This window comes from Pteronotus mesoamericanus, unplaced genomic scaffold, assembly GCF_021234165.1.
Source record: "Pteronotus mesoamericanus isolate MK-2021 breed Mesoamerican mustached bat unplaced genomic scaffold, CSHL_Meso_final contig_41, whole genome shotgun sequence".
In the NCBI taxonomy this organism is placed as follows: Eukaryota; Metazoa; Chordata; class Mammalia; order Chiroptera; family Mormoopidae; genus Pteronotus; species Pteronotus mesoamericanus.
This window is the reverse complement of record NW_026555152.1, coordinates 5311334-5328773: the sequence shown is the minus strand read 5'-3', so window position 1 is coordinate 5328773 and position 17440 is coordinate 5311334.

The following is a 17440-nucleotide window of genomic DNA, read 5'->3' as shown; positions in this document are numbered from 1 at the left end:
CAGAATTTGGAATCACAGTCAAGGTTGACTACTGAGTGTTGGGATGGCTGACCAAGAATGAGTGAGTGGAGGCGGAGGACTGGTAAGATGGGGTGGAGGGGGGCAGAGGAGAGGGATGGGTGCTGGGAGAGGGACCCAAATTCAGGTCACAGTGCAAAAATAAAAGAGCAGAAACCAGAATCCCAAGGAGAAAGTGGTTAAGGGAATTTAATCCTGTAAATAACTTTTCGCTGACTGCTTTTAAAAGAATGAGTGTATTGCTCAGCTATGTTTTGAGGATATTTCCTTTCTGAAAGACTTTCTATTCGCAGGTGAGACTCTCACAATATTTTAAAAATATCTTCCCCAGACCAGTTAAATATGAGTCTCTGAAGGTATTAAATGAAGAGAACAACTTCCCAGATGATTTTAAAGTCACTGAGACTGACCACTGCTTCAGTTACTCTCCCTAGACATCCATACTTATACTTTCTACAGAGGAACCTTTCGGTCTCACTGTTTAGAACCTTTTGGAGGCTCTGCATTTACTTCTGAATTTGACCTCGACACTTGGAGCCATGGCTCAGCCCATCTCAACCTCAGTGCCTGTGGTTTGTCTCTTCCCTCTTCCTGCCTCCCTTGCTGCTTTTAGTGTCATGTTTCCGGACAGGGCAGGGTGTAGCCTGGTTCACTCTTGCAGTACAGAGGCCCTGGGAGCAACTGGTCCAAGTGCAAGCATGGGAAGGAGTCCCATCTGGCATGCAGAGCGTGGCATCTGAGGGGCAGGAGACCACATGTGAGTGGAACCCAAAGCGGGGATTGGAGGGGCCCGTGAGGTCAGGGTAGTTACAGTCAGAGGTTCACGCAGACAGAAAGATCACAGTGTTCCCAGAGGCCTAAAAGGATTGATTATCAAGCCTCGTCAGGCAATGAGAACCAGGTAGAATGTCAGTCTTGGCCCCAGCCTGGTTTCCTCCAGTTCTCAATAACAACCATCCAGAAATCTGCTGTCTGCACCCCTCTCCTAAGGGAACTGCCTATTGCCACAGCCCCAGCCCCATGCTCCCAGCAGAGTGGGCCCAGTCTTTGGCTGCCTGACCCTGGGGCCCAAGTCCTGCAGGCCCAGTGGGTGGGCTGGGCCACCTGTCCACGTGTGCTCTCCAGCCTCCTTCGGGGCCCCTGCCCTGCCTCCTGCCCTGCTGCACCTCCCTGTCTCACGTTTTGGACTCCTTGGCTGACCTGGTTCTTTCGCACTGGCCTGCTCCCCTGAGGTCTCCTCAGTGTCAGTCCTGACACAGCCCCTCTGGGCACCTGCTCCAGCTTCACATTGGTTGACCTGCCATGCCCTGTGGTCCCATCTGGAGTAGATTTATAACTGTGAGCCCCTTTCTAAGGTATTGCCTCCGCTCCTACTTCATCCCATGTCTGTTCCCTTCCAGGGATCTCTCCCTGGTTCGGACAGCAAAAGAACTGCGGCACTGCTCCCACCTGCATGTTTTGCCTCTGGTATCATCTCACTTCCTCTGAGGCAGAACAGTTTAAAATCAAACTATACACAAATGCTTAATGACACAGACAGATGTTTGTGTAGGTGCTGAGTGAAAAAAAGATTGCAAGACAGTCTGTGTGTTCACCCCAGCTATATGCTACATACAGAGGATGGTCTGCAAGGACACTTGGCGATATATGAAGGATGGTTGTCCGGGGTGGGAGAGGTTTGTGAAATTATGGACATCTTACATTTTCTTTTTAAAAAAAAACAACTCTACATTTAATTATTCTGCACTAAATATATATTGCTTTCTAATAAGGAAAACAATAAAAAGGTGTTATTTTTATAAATAACCCATATAAGGTTAACTCTAGGGACCTAGTTCTCGGAAACAAGGCAGAGGTCCAGCTGACCCTAAAGAAGAGTCAAATTAAAAACTAGAGGTTGCAGTAAATCCCAAAGTCTTGGGCCCAAGCTTCCAAGGGCAGGGTAAGGGGTGCTTACGGCTGTAACTATTAGATACTTGCCTGGGTTTGAATTCCAGCTCATCACTTGATAGCTGTGAAACTCTGGGTAAGTTGCTTAACCTCTCTGTGCATTGTTTTTCTGATATGAAAAATGGAATAAGATTATTGTATGGGTAGTTTCATTAGAATATTTTGAGGATTAAATGGATCCTATTATGTAACATTTATTTCAAACAGTGCCTGGTACACAGTAAGTGTGCAATCAATATTAGTTATTACTGCCCTCGCTGGTGTGGCTCAGTGGATTGAGTGCTGGTCAGCAAACCAAAGGGTTGCCAGTTTGATTCCCAGTCAGGGCACATCCCTGGGTTGCAGGCCATGTCCCAGTAGGGGATGCGCAAGAGGAAACCACACATTGATGTTTCTCTTCCTCTCGCCCCCTCCTTCCCCTCTCTCTAAAAATAAATAAATAAAATCTTTTTAAAAAATACATTAGCTATTACGGAAGACAAGGCAGGCAAGACTGGGTGGAGAACCCACCTGGCCCTCTAACACCTTTTGCATTTCTCCTCTTTATCTCTTGGGAATCCCACCTATTCTTTAAACCCCAATTCAAATGCCATATCCTTCATTCAAGCCTTTCTTTTCTGAACCTTCACCCAGGAGTAGCCTCCTTTTCCTCACATCCGTCTGTCACTCTGCACTAGGCCCCCAGCCCTGAATGTATCCTGACTTCCTTCCAGTTATTTGTGCTTTTGTGTTCTTCCCTCTCTGGAACCATACGCTGGGAAGCTTTCCATGCTGAAGTATACATTAACTATTTGAGATGAATTGTGTGGTCTGATCATCCTTTGCCCTCTGAAAATGCTAAGTGCAATCTCGTCCTTAAGCACCTGGGAAGGGCTGATGTTCACTGCTTCATTGGAACTGTCCACAACCTGTTGCTTCACACACCTAAGAAAGATTAATGACACACTTAAGATTATGACTTTTGGTTACATATAAAAGCTGAACACATCAAAGAATACCACTATTATCATCTTTGTTATTTCCAAAGTAGGTTATAAATAAGATTGCAAATTGTCTGAGTAGACTAGAATCTGGCCACAAACTCACTGTCAGTGGTGGCATCTAAATGCCGAACAGTGATGGCATCTTGTTCTGGCCAGTTTTAGTGTGACAGACTGAGCAAGGCTGTGCTGTGGGCCTGTAGTCAGCAGCATTATATTTGGAGATGGAAAATGCTAAACTTGTTAGAGTTTTGTTTTATGTTTGCCTCCTACATGCCTTGGCAAATAAACTAGAAATCATTTGTTATTCTCCATCTAGACCATACTTCCTTTTTAAATATTTTCGTTGTTACATTTGCCAGAGAGCCACAGAATCTTAATTGCAGTACTGTATCAAAACCTGCAGCTGGGGAAGTTTTGGTGTTGAGCACCTATTTGCACAAAGCTGTATATTAGCGGCATACACTGAAGTGATAAATCTGAAAATGAGAGTTCAATGTCACACACCTAACACATTTTATCTGGGTTAAATAGCACTCCTTACCACCTCCTGCCCCAAGTCCACTGCTTATTGCTTAGCATGTGCTATTGTTGCTCTGGGTATAGCATAAATGCTCAGTAAATGTTTACTGGATTGGATTGATTTGAGACACATATTTAATGTTAGTTTCCGAGAGGCAATAGGGGGAAAGAGGAAGAGTGTCTGTATGTGAGGAACCTACAGTTTTAATGGGACAAAGCTTTTATGACTTGGGCTAGAGAGGTGGGGAAGTGCCAAGTAAGTGAAGAGAATGAAAATGTGATGGAGGGTAGTGCACGGGCCTGGGATAGCATGTCCTGTCCATGTTCTGTGTGGGAAAGTAGAGTCCTGCTGCTCTAAGGCATTTCAGAGCAGAAGGATGTTGGGGTGATGTGAAAGCGTAGGACCATGTCTGCTCTGACTTTGACCCTGGGGTCTTTGTTTATCTGGAAGCATCTCTGTTTTTCTCCCTGGCTCTTGGGACTTCGTCTGCCAGGGAAGGAAGTGGGAAGGAGTTAAGCATAGATGGATGGATGGATGGATGTGTACCAAGTTAAAAACCAAATTTTTTAAATAAAGTGGGTCAACATGGTCAAAGTTATTCAGAAAAAAATATTTTTATTGCTTCAGAAAGCCTTTTTTCTTTCCTTTATAATTAAAAAAATGTCATAGGGATCATTTTAAAGGGAAAATGATTTCATCTGAAATCATTTAAAGGGAAGTATTACTATTACTATTGCATGTGGGGATAAGGAGGGGAGAGTAATAGACTACTGCTCTCTTAAATTTCAGTTCTAAAGGCCCAATTCTAGGGAAAGAAAGAGAGGAGGAAGTGTAGACACATCATGGGAAGATGGAGCAGAGCCAAATGAGCCTAATTCCAGTGCCCAGAGGCCTCGCTGCCTCCATAGCACAGGGAGAACAGATCCATTCTCACTCCTAGAGATCTGTCACCATAAGTTTTATGGCACCTGCATGGTGGTTCTCTATCTTTCCAAAAAACCTGGAATTATAGAAAGATTGTAGAGCTCTGTTAGCTTTCCCAGTCTGGCTGAGCTTGACCACTTCTCTTGGTTTCTACTTGCAACTGAGTGGGAAACTGCTTTCAGCAGGGCTTCACTGTGATAACCTGTAAGTCATCAACTGTAGCGATATTTAAGCCTACAAGAATCAAATCCCTAAGATTCTAGCACTTGTTAATGACAGAGAGTCCAGTTCCTCAAAAAATCCTTAAGAAACAATGATTCTAGATCTGAATGTGGGAATTTGTACTACCTCCATGCTGAATTCAGATTTGTTCCCTGGGGCTGGCATGAACTCCCCCATCACATTCTCCTTAAGAGCACCTGTTATTCGAGGATCTGAAAAGCAGGGCTGTGGTAACTTTCACATGTATTGGGGCATATACAAGATTAGAAACCACTGTAGAAATATAGTATAAATTGAAGCCAATGTTTTCTAGTCAGACATTGTTAATGGTGCTGTCATGTACTGAATTGTGTTCCCCCAAATTCATATGTTGAGGTCCCAAACCCCAGTACCTCAAAATGTATCTGAAATTGAAGATAAGTTCTTTAAAGATGTGATTAAGTCAAAATGAGACTTGAGGGAGGGTCCTAATCCAATATGGCTGGTGTCTCCATAAGAAGAAGATGAGACATCAAAGGCTCCATGCAGAGGGAAAGCCACATCAGGACACAGAGAGAGGGTGGCCACCTATGAACCAAGGAGAGAGGCCTTGGGAGAAACCAGTCCTGCCAACACCTTGATCTGGGACTTCCAGTCTCCTCAACTGTGAGGAAATAGATTTCTATTGTTTAAGCTCCTCAGCCTGTGGTACTTCGTTATGGTGGCCCAAGCAAACTAACACAGAGGCTAAGTCACTTCTGGACTAAGTCACTCCAAGGATGTGACTGAGGAGTTTAATGAAGGGGACAAGTTACAGAGGTGTGGACAGGCTGAGGGAACTGAGGGGGGATGGTGCAAACCCAGGGACTGGCAACATTGGGATGCCATTAGCAGACCTGGGCCAAAGGGACAAGAGGGAGGGAACAGTGTTGCCGGAGCCCCTGGGTAGCTGTGGCTGTAAAAGAGGTGGCTGAACAGAAACGGTAGCCATAGAGTGACAGGAGTTGGTGGGGATGAATAAGCTGCCCCCTTTCTTCCTGCCCTCTTAACATCGGCCAGTGTGGCCCATCGCCTCAGCTGAGAGACGATGCAAGGCAAAGAAGGGCTGGAAACAAATGAGGGCAAGAGTGGAACATGACCAGCAGAGCTGAGCTTGGGGAATGTGGGTGTTCATCTCTCAGTGGATCCTCTGCTGAGAACCCGCAGCTCTCAGAATACTTCGTCATCCTGGGTTTCTTTGCCTTCCAATTGTGATTTTGTCCCTTTAAATCTCCCTCAACGTCTCTGGTTTCAATGTTTCTTCACTGTAATCATGGCATTTTTCTTAGTTAGAGTTTCATAGTTTTTAAAAAGCAGGAATAACAAATATCTCCTTCCTGGGATTACTGTGGAAGCCCCTGGCACAGAGGAGGTCATCTCATTTACTCTTGCCCACTCCTAACTCCCCTGCCCTATCTTCTCCATGTTCTTGTTTAAACCTCTGTTAGATCCATGTCCGAAAGCCCTATGGTATCTTTATCAGCAGCTCAGCCTGCTCAACAAAAACAGGACAGGAAGAGGAAAAAAGTACAATAAAGCAGTGTCATAGAGTGGCCAGAATAGAGATAAAGGTCCATTAAAGAAATGAAAGTGGTTAAAGAGGAGGAGAAAGCCAAAGTAAGAAGAAGAAAATGTGCAGAAGATCACTCATTTAGCTGGATGGATGAATTAGAGAGGACCTGTGCTCTCTGGCTCCTTTTCTCCCTAAGGAGTCAAAACCCAGTTCCTGTGGAGAAAGGGAGGGATCAAGGGAAGGAGAGAAGGAGGGATGGATAGATGGGATGGGTAATGGATGGATGTGTGGGTAGATGAATGAGTGGGTGGCTGGATGGATGTATGGTTGGTTAGATGGATGGATAGATGGAAGGATAGATGGATGGATAGGTGGATGGATGATTGGTGGATAGGGTGGTGGATGGGTAGGTAAGTGGGTGTTTGGATGACTAGATGGATGGATGATGGAGGCTTTCGTTCATGCATACCTGTACATAACTGCTCTGTTCCAGTAACAACATTATGATTTGTGAGATGCAGAAAGAGTTCTTAAAGATCCTAAGCCAGGCTTGGGAAGGATATCCTTACTGTACCAGTTAATTTAGTTGTCAAGAATGGGTGGTAGGGTGAAAGAAAGGGGTGAGTAATATTAAAAAGGGATACAAAAATACAAGGTGAATTTTAGCTCTTGATTTTCATCTCTAAACGGGAACCATAAATAAGTCACAATTTTGTCCATTCTTTATCCTTCTTAGCTTCTTATAGGGAACATAAGTACATAAGATGTATAGTAAGATATAAACTTCAATTGATTTAAGAATCTGGAAAAAATTTTTAAGGTGTTATGGTGGGGCAGAAGAGTGCTTCTCACTCAGTGTAATGTTTACCTCAAGCTATCTCACACAAAGGGGGCACTGACTGCTTGTCTAAGAGAATGGGAACCATAAGGATGTCTCCTAGTATCACCAAGAGAATTAAGTAAATGTCAACTTTCATGTGATTACTGATAATAGAAATTAAGCTTAGATCTATTTTAACATGTCCAAGGTAATGTCACGATGCAAGTTGTTTTATCCCCTGAGAATCTGCCATTGTTAGTCTGTGTTGTATTACTCAGAGTAAATAAGTCTACTGAGTCCATTTACTTGGTAGAGTTTGCTACCATGGAGTCTTAGCTGAGTGAGCTGATGAATGAGGTCTCCTAAACCCATCAAGGTAAAGACCAGACTCTGCATTAGAGAGGACCCATCACATCATGGACATCTAATAAAGCTATACTTATTCTGCCTGTTTGCCTGTTTCCATTTCTCAAGGGCAACCCTGGTTCTCCACAAATTCCACCCAGCGTGAACTAAGTAGTATGTCCTCCACTGACAGGTGTAAATAATTGAAGGATGTTCTCTGAGATAGCCTAGGATAGCTGTGAATGCAGCCCAACACAAAATTGTAAATTTACTTAAAATATTATGAGAATTTTTTTGTGATTATATGTAGCAATGTATTTAATGTGTGGCCCAAGTGTGGCACAGAAATGCTAAAAGGTTGGACACCCCTGCGGCCTAGAGTATGACCTTGACTTATTTACATAACAGCAAGAAAGAAGCTCATATTGTGAAGAGGGGACACTAGAGGCTTCACTCCTTCCAGCAGGCAGCTCCTTACCCTCTTAATCAGGTTTTGTGCCTTTCTTTCTTTTTTTTCCCCCAGTATGTTTTATTGATTATGCTATTACAGCTGTTCAGTTTTTTTCCTCCTCTTTATTCCCCTCTGCTCTGCACCCCTCTTCTCTCCAGCACCCCTCCCCACACCTTAGTTCATGTCCATGGTTCATGCACATGAGTTCTTTGGCTTCTCCTCTTATTACACTATTCTTAACCTCCCCCTGTCTATTGTGTATCTACCAATTATACTACTTATTCCCTGTACTTTTTCTCCCATTCACCCCCCCTTCCCCTCCCCACTGATAACCCTCCATGTGATCTCCATTTCTGTGATTCTGTTCCTGTTCTAGTTGTTTGCTTAGTTTGTGCTTGTTTTTTAGGTTCAGTTGTTGGGAGTTGTGAGTTTGTTGTCATTTTACTGTTCATAGTTTTGATCTTTTTCTTAGATAAGTGCCTTTAACATTTCACATAATAAGGGCTTGGTGATGGTAAACTCCTTTAGCTTTACTTTGTCTAGGAAGCACTTTATCTGTCCTTCAATTCTAAATGATACCTTTGCTGGATAGAGTAATCTTGGATGCAGGTCCTTGCCTTTCATGACTTTGAATACTTCTTGCCAGCCCCTTGTTGCCTATAAGGTTTCTTCTGAGAAATCAGCTGTTAGTCTTATGAGAACTCCTTTGTAGGTAACTCTCTCCTTTTCTCTTGCTGCTTTTAAGATTCTCTCCTTTAATCTTAAAATTTAATTATGATGTGTCTTGGTGTGGTCCTCCTTGGGTCCAACTTCTTTGGGAATCTTTGACCTTCCTAGACTTGCATGTCTATTTCCCCTGTCAGATTAGGGAAGCTTTCCTTCATTATTTTTTCAAGTAAGTTATGAATTCTTTGCTTTTCTTCTTCTCCTCCGGCACCCCTATGGTTTGGATGTTGAAAGGTTTAATGTTGTCCCAGAGGTTCCTAAGCCTCTCCTCATTTTTTTTTAATTCTTGTTTCTTTATTCTGTTCCCGTTAAATGTTTATTCCTTCCTTCTGTTCCAAATAATTGATTTGAGTCCTGGTTTCCTTCCCTTCACTGTTGGTTCCCTGTATATTTTTCTTTATTTCACTTTGTATAGCCTTTACTTCATCCTTTATTTTGTGTCCATACTCAATCATTTCTATGAGCATCCTGATTACCAGTGTTTTGAATTCTGCATCTCATAAGTTGGCTATCTCCTCGTTGTTTAGTTCTTTTCCTGGAGTTTTGATGTGTTCTTTCATTTGGGCCATATTTCTTTGTCTCTGAGCACATTACATTATAAGGGGCAGAGCCTTAGGTATTTGCCTGCTGTGGGGGGCAAACCATTTCACTGCATCGTGGTGCTGTATGTGAGAGAGGGGTCAGAGAGGAAACAATGACACTTGCTTAGCTCTTGCCCCACTTTCGGTCACTTCCACCTCTATCCAGTAGTGAATTGCGCCCTTCTGGTACTGATACCCAGATAGGTGAGATTGTGTATGTTTTAAGACACTGGGGATCCCTCCAATAGACTCTTCTATGAGACTGGGAGTTTCTCCTGCCACCACAACACCTACAGGTTTTTACAGCCAGATGTTTTGAGGCTTTATTTCCTCTCACTGGAACCCTGGGTTGCATGGTCTGTCTTGCTCCCCAGTTGTTCCTCCAGTTTATCTGCACACAAATGTGAGACCACCCAGTCCACCAGCTGCCTCCTTGCCACACATGCCCTCCGCCCTGGCAGCCTGTCTCTGCCCCTCCTACCAATCTGGATAAATGTTTCTTCTTTAATTCCTTGGTTGTCAAACTCCCATACAATTTGATTTTCTAGTGGTTCTAGGTTTTTTTTTTTGTTTTTTTTTTTTAATTGGTCGTTGTCCTTCTTTTGGTCGTGCGAGGAAGTGAAGCATATCTATTTATGCCGCCATCTTGGCCAGAAGCCCTGGCTTCATTCCTATCAAGGGATAGTTCTTCCCAAATCTTTATTTGTCATGTGTCAATGCTCCTATCCACAAAATTTCTTCCCAGTGAACTTTAAGGAGCATTTACTACATTCCAAGTGCGACTGCTTCTTCTGAGTAACTGGGTTCTTTCTATTTCATAGATATTGTAAGTCATGTTTTCTTCTTTGGGTTTGCCACTAGGAAGCTGAGAACCAAATAGGTGATCCACCTTTAATCTCTCTTCATAATGTCAGCATTATTTCACAAATATCCAATTGTTCTTTGAATTTTTCATTGTTTTGTTAAATGTGTATTATAAGGCATCTTAAATATTATTTGTAATATAATATATAAATAAATTGACTAAATATATATGACCTACTTCAGTTTACCTCCTCAATCTCATTTCTGTGTAACTTTCGACATCTCTCTCCTCCTCCCTACACATACACACACACACCAGTTTCCAGGGCTACCCAGAATTAACAGTGACTGAATTCACCATGTATTCTTCAGGCCTTTGCCTTTGGCATAACTTCTGACTAGAGTTGGCTCTTTGCTTGACTTTAGGAGTTTGAATCTCCTTGAGAAGCCATCTTCAATTTCCCTCTTTCCTGCCTTTCCACTTAAGATGCTCCTCTCTGCTCTCATAGAACCTGCTAGAATAATGTGTATTCTAACTGTAATATTCTGTTTGCTTCTCTTTATTTTCTCCACTAAACTGCAAATTCCTTGGTGGCTGAGACCTTTAATTTTTTAAATATTTTTGTTAAGTGCTCTGGACACTTGCCCACATTGAAATAAACATAAAATAAAAATCTGCAAGAGCACTTATAGAAGCATAGACCTTTGATTGGATGAATTACTCTATTTTCTATGAAGATTTGAGCTAGTCATTTAATCCTACATTCATTCAATAAAGGGCATTACCTAAAATCTCTTGGTTTCCCCTGGAGAGCAGGATTTCACTTGATTAACATCTGTCCTAGTAGATCAATTGGTTTGGTGTGGATTGACTTTATGTTCAGTTTTGTAGAGGGGTAGTTCAGATTTTTCAGATTCTAATAAGTAAACGTAAATATAGTTGTTTGTGTCATTTGTATCTTTTCATTATACAGCACCCAATACATTCCTTCGCATTCAACATAAAACTCCAGGAGTTTCCTTCAAACCTGCTGTTCTTCAGTCTTCCCTGTCTGTGATGATATCCTCCCGCTTCTCTCCAGAAGCTTGAAACCTTGAGATAATCTCTGACATTTTAATCTCCTTGTTCTCTTACTTCCAGCCTATGCTGCAACACGTCCCACATTGCTCTTTTCTTGCTGTCCTCTTTACCACTTTCTCAGTTAACTTTCACTTATTTTGAGAACTTTATAACTCATCTCCTTGCTTCCTCTCTCTTCTCTGACCCACTCCAACTGGATGAGAGTATTCTTCACCAGGCATGCAGCACTAATTCTTCTCCACAGTGCTGGGTGCAGCCTAAGGGTGAATACACTGTTGAACGGGATAGACTTCTTACAGTGGCTCTGCACAGTATATGCAATAACGTCTGGATATTTTCGCAGGACATTACAGACCCTACATAGTGAAATCTTATCTTTTCTTCCAGCGTCTCCTCAACTGTGCCATTTCACACTCTGTAGTAACCCACCCCAGTTATCTCTGCTTGTCAAATGACATCTACCCTTCAAGGTTCAACTTAAATGTTACCTCTTCCTTCCTTCTACTTAGGTGGATATATTTTCTCTCTCTCTGATACCCTAGTGACTTTTAACTTATCATTTACTTCCCTCCTATAAACTACTACAATTTTTTCTTGACCTACAATTTTTACATTTGAAAATGTGCCCGAGTTTTCCCTTCCATGCTGAAGGGGTTCTCCATGACGGCAGGAAGGAACGGTTATACTTGGCTCAACATCCTCCAGAGCACATTGCAACCTATGTTTCTTTTTAGAAATGCTGACTGAATATAATCAGAGCTTTGTAGTAATTGAGAAAACTCGTTTATTTCTTAGGGATAGTGAAGGTTAGTGGACGTGAGGTGGGACTCACAAAGATGAATGAAACACAGCCCTCCCTAGAATGACTCTGAGTAAGACAATTAAGCAGTCTTGTAGGATTTGTTAAATAAAAATCCTCTGAGACTCCAGGCAAGTCATGTCCTTGTCTTAGACAACTTATCTGTGAAATATTCCACCTTCAAGGGCTTTTCTTAGGAAAATAAAATTTTTAAAACACCCAAATCCAATAAGATATTTAAATTTTATAGGAGAAGCCATTGTTAAAACAATCCACATAAAAATGGGTTTGGAATAGTTAATTAGGAAGATCTCCAGGCCCTAATTAACCAGCGGGGAGGTCTGATAATGACAGCAAGTTATTCAGGTAGCATCGGTCTGGAGTCATTTCCCTCCTGTCAAATCCCAGGTGGCTTATATAACTCTGTCTAACCATGGCACAGAGATAGGAGCCATCTTAGGTACAGCAGCAGGTCACTTTGCTGACTACACATTGCAAGAGCGTGGTGTACATTTGTCTCAGGAGCCAATTAGGAACAATAATAACTCAAGTAACAAAATGAAGACACTGTAGTTTAATAATAAAATTTGGAGCAATTGCTCAATTTTTGTAATAATATAAAAACAGGGTACATGTGGGGCTAAAAGCAACCTAGGTCCCAGACAGGGATAGACAAAGTAGAGGAAGGTCTGTATGGGACCAGCATGGGGTAGTCACCCTCAGTAACACCAGGCTATCGGATTTGACTTTTAAAAAAATTCTTATTGCCCTGACTGGGTGGCTCAGTGGGTTGGAGTGTCATCCCATGCACCAAAGGATAGCGGGTTCGGTCCCTGGTCAGGGCAAATACCTAGGTTGTGGTTTGGATTCCCCAGTCAGGGTGCATATGGGGGGGCAACTGATCAATGTTTCTCACATCAGTGTTTCTCTCTGTCTCTCTCTCCCTCTTCCCCTCTGTAAAAACAATAAACATATCCTTACATGAGGATTTTTAATGGAAAAAAGTTTTCTTATTGTACATAGGGCCATCCTGTATCCTATTTTACATTTGTTTAAATATGTAAGTGCACTTTAGTTCATTTCATAAGCTTTGGTTCAGTTATTTCCAGTTAACACTTCTGCATTATTTGTAAAATACTGACTTAAAGAGTTCCTTCAGGTGGTGAAGGGAATGGATCTAATATATCAACAAGAGCAGTCTAGAGTTGGGGGAGGGGATGATGAATAATATTTCCTGAACATTGGCAATTGTACAACTACTTTTATGCTCGTTTTATATGAAGGAAATTGGGGCTCAGAGATGTTATTTTCCTAAGTAAACAGTGGATGTGAAGCGTGAAGCCTGAGTTGATTAACTCAAGGGCCCGTGCTCTCTGCATCCTATCCTGCCCACCTCCCAAGGTTCTGGTGCCCCAGAGTAAGTAGACAATGAATGGTGTCTAATTCAGGCCTGTGCTTAATTTTGTTTAACATACTCATCAGCCAGGTAACTTTAGAACCAAGTGCTCTCCCACTTGCAAGGCTGGACTGTGTGTTGAGGTGAAGTCAGGAGCTAGCAAGTGCCTTGTGGGGCTGGGGCAGTGTGGGATTAGTCAGCATACACAGGCTGCCAGGTAACAGCCACCGGGACACCTTCAATCTTCTGATGCTATTACCCTCAGCTTCATGGCCTTTGTGCGGGTGGAAGTCTGTTTCCCACATGTTCTCCATGGACATTTCTAAGTCTGATGCCTTAGAGCCCTCTGTCTTCAAGTGCTATTCACAGAACTTGGATATTAGTTATTTCTATAATATCTTCAAAATCCATTCACCAAGTGTTAACTGTATGCCTAAAATGTGTTAGGAGTCAGGGATTCCAGATGGATACACAACAGTCCCGGCCCTCTAGGAATTCCCTGTGTGGTAGGGGATGATGAAATATGTTGTAGGAAAGGCTGGTGAAGGAGTGCAAGGAGAGCACAGAGGTGGGCATGAAGAACCCTGCGGGAAGGCTCCGGAGGTAGTGTTGAGAAAGGGGAACCTCCCAGGTGAAGGAGGGTGGGGCATTCAGACAGAAAATGTCCAGATACTTAGGGAGAATGCGAATGGGGCAGGAAGCCTTAGGAAAACTGGCTGGAGGTGGATAATAATGAAGGGTTTTATTCGACTTACCTTTTAAACAATGGGGGCCTCTAAAGGGTTTTGAGCAGCAGAGAGGTGCAAGCAGATCTATGTTTTAAAAGTCACCCAATAAATAGTGTGAAGACAGGCTAAAGGGGAATGAAGGCAAGGGAGATGTGTTAAAAATATTGTCAAAGCACAGAAGGTGATGACAGTGACTTCAACTTGGGTGGAGGCGATGGGAAAGGTTGCGGCAGCGGGTGGGAAATAGACTTGAGAGAAGTACTTGCTATGGTGTCAGAACATCTTGCTGCTGTGTGATTTTTCACTACTACCCAGGTTCATTGGAAATACAGCTTTCCCATGAAAATATCAATGAGTCTGAGGAACCCTGGGTGGATAATGTAATTTCTCTGTGCCTTACCTGTAAAATGGACATAATACCATGTATCTAATAGATATTATGAATGTTAAATATAGTAAGTCACTACGCTGCAAATAGTGAATTCTCAAAACATGTTATTTTTACCTTCCCACCACTGTCCTCACTTGAAAATAAGGTTAATAACATGCTGCCCTACTCTCATGAGACAATTTCGTTCAGATTCCAATTTAAGATAAAGTTTCTTAAATTTTTCTGGGGAAGATTTTACTCCTGTGAGATGTGGGTATGTAGATGTGTTATTTCACTTTAGTGTCAAGATAAAAATAGATACTATCCTTCAAAAGAAGCTATAGTTGGTAAAGCTTGTTTATAAAGATTAATGTGTGAAGCTAAATTAGTTCTTGAGAATTGGTATTTGTAGTCATTATTTCACTTCATTCTAAGAACTAGTAGTACAAGGGAATATGTCAAAAATGATGACAATTATTAGGCTTTATAATTTGATTTCTTACATATTAGAATATATAAGAAATCTTCATTTAATTAGCAAACATTCTTGTTCTTTAGCTTCCCCAAAGTGAGACTAAGCTCACTTCCTAATGCAAAACAGTTTGTAATTTTTATGTAAGATGACATGCTATTAAGTAAAGAGAATGACAATTGTTTTTCCACTAATGACTTAGTAATGATAGAATTAGGCAAATCACTGAGCAAGTGTCTAATTTATAAAGTGTGTTGAAAAGTCACTGTGTCATCATTGTATTTATTTAATTCAAAGTAAAAACGACACTAAAATTGTCTATATTTTAATTTTGGGAATTTATCCAAAATTTTGACCAGGCAAGGGTAAAGAGAAGTAGAAATGGTACATTTAAAGAGGTTTTAAATTATAGTGGGGAAGATCTTATTAGGAATATGCTTGACAACCTCCTCAGTTATACAATAACAACATCAGACAGCACACATTCAGCTCAATGGTGAGTCTAGGACCATGTGCTTCAAACACTTTCTTTCATGGAACACAAATAGATGGATTGACTTGAGTCATCAGAATTTTCTTTAGCATGATGCCACATCACCATTTCCCTTGTCCCCAAATTTAATTTTTCTACTTCAGCAGTGATACCAATTCATGGGGATAAGGGCATTGTATATCAGGTTGAACCAATATTTATAGGAAAGGGAAAAAAAGAAAATGAGTAATGAAGTCTTGAAAAGTTAGAGGTAACTATTCTCTGTGATGAGAGAGAGAACGCCTGTGATGAAGAACGAGGAGGCAAATGTGACGGCACGTAGATGACTGGTGAATCTGGGTAGCAGGTGTATAGGTGCTCATTGTACCATTTTTTTTTTACATTTGAAAGTCTTCAATATAAAAATTAGGGGAAGCCCCCTCAAACTAAAACAAATATATATGTGGTAAAGCACTTTTTAAAATTTAGCAATGGTTTAAGGGAATAGAATTTGTCTGTGAATGCATTAAAGGTCCATAAAGTAGACCCCTCCAAAATTTTTTTCCTCTCTATTAACTTTGTTACATTATCTATAGTTTCTATTGTTTATAATGATTAACTGTTTCTATTTTATAAGAGTTTTTGATTTACAGAAAAATTGAGCAGATAGTACATAGAGTATAATATACTCCCCCACACCTATCCCTCTACCCCTCACACATTTTCTCCTATTATTAGCATCTTTTATTACTGTGGTTACAATTAATAAACCAATATTGATATATTTTATTAACTAAAGTCCACAGTTTACATTAAGATTCACTTTTGTGTTTTACAGTTTATGGATTTTGACAGCTATTCAATGACACTTGCCCACTATTACAGTATCATATAGCATAGTTTTATTGCCCTAAAACTGTGCTCTACCTACTCACCCCTCCCTCCCCCTAACCCCTGGCAACCACTGATCTTTCTTACTGTTTCCAAACTTTTGCCTTTTTCAGAATGTCATATAGTTGGAATAATACAGTATGGAGCCTTTTCAGACTGTCTTCTGTCACTTAAGCCCTATGCTGATTTCAAGTTCTTCCATGTCTTTTCATGGCCTAATAGCTCATTTCTTTTCATCATTGAATGAAATCCCATTTTCTGTATGTACCACAGTTTGTTTATCCATTAACATACTAAAGGACAGCTTCGTTGCTTCGAGTGCACTTTTAAAAAAGATTTTATTTATTTATTTTTAGAGAAGGGAACGGAGGAAGGAAGAGAGGGAGAGAAACATCAATGTGTGAGAGAAACATCCATCAGCTGCCTCTCATATGCGCCCCAACCAGAGACTACCGACAGGGGAACCGAGCCTGAAACCCAGGCATGTGCCCTGACGGGGATCAAACCTGGGACCCTTTGCTTTGCTGGACAATGCCCAGCCAACTGAGCCACACCAGTCAGGGATGCTTCCAGTGTCTGATGATTAAAAATAAACATTTGGATGCAGGCTTTTATGTGGGCATAAGTTTTCACCTCATTTTGGTAAATAACAAGGAGTAAGATGGCAAGATCATATGGTAAGGCTATGTTTAGCTTTGTGAAAAAATGTCACTGTTTCCCAAAGTGGCTGTACTGCTTTGCATTCCCACCAGCATTGAATGAGCATTTGCTCCACATCCTTGCCAGCATTTGGTATTATTATTTTTTTGGACTTCAGCTATTCTAGAAGGTATGTTGTGATATTTCATTGTTGTTTTAACTTGCAATCTTCTGAGATACATTGAACATATGTTTATTTGCCATCTGTATATTGCCATTTCTACCTTTGGTGAGGTGTCTGTTAAGATCTTTTGCTCATTTTAAACTGGGTTGTTTGTTTTCTTATTGAAATTTGAATGGCTTTTTTTTTTTTATGGTTCATCTCATGAATTAAGAGAGTGATTCATGTATTCACTTATTCAACAACTAGGGCAACAACTGCATTCCCCTTCTCCCTTAATAACAGAACCCTGACATTGTTGCAGACAATGTCCCAGCTTAAAATACTTAGTATTTCAGGCTCCCTTGCATTTTGAGGTCGACAGCGTTACATGGACCTGGCTGCTAAAAAGCAAGCAGAAGGTGCTGGTTGCTGCTTCCCAGAAAGACTGTTAAAGGGGAAGACTCAGTTGGCACATATCTCTTTGATCTTTTGTCCTTTACCCACCCCCTTACCATTTTCTAGAATGTGATGCATTGCCCAGAGTGGGAGCATCC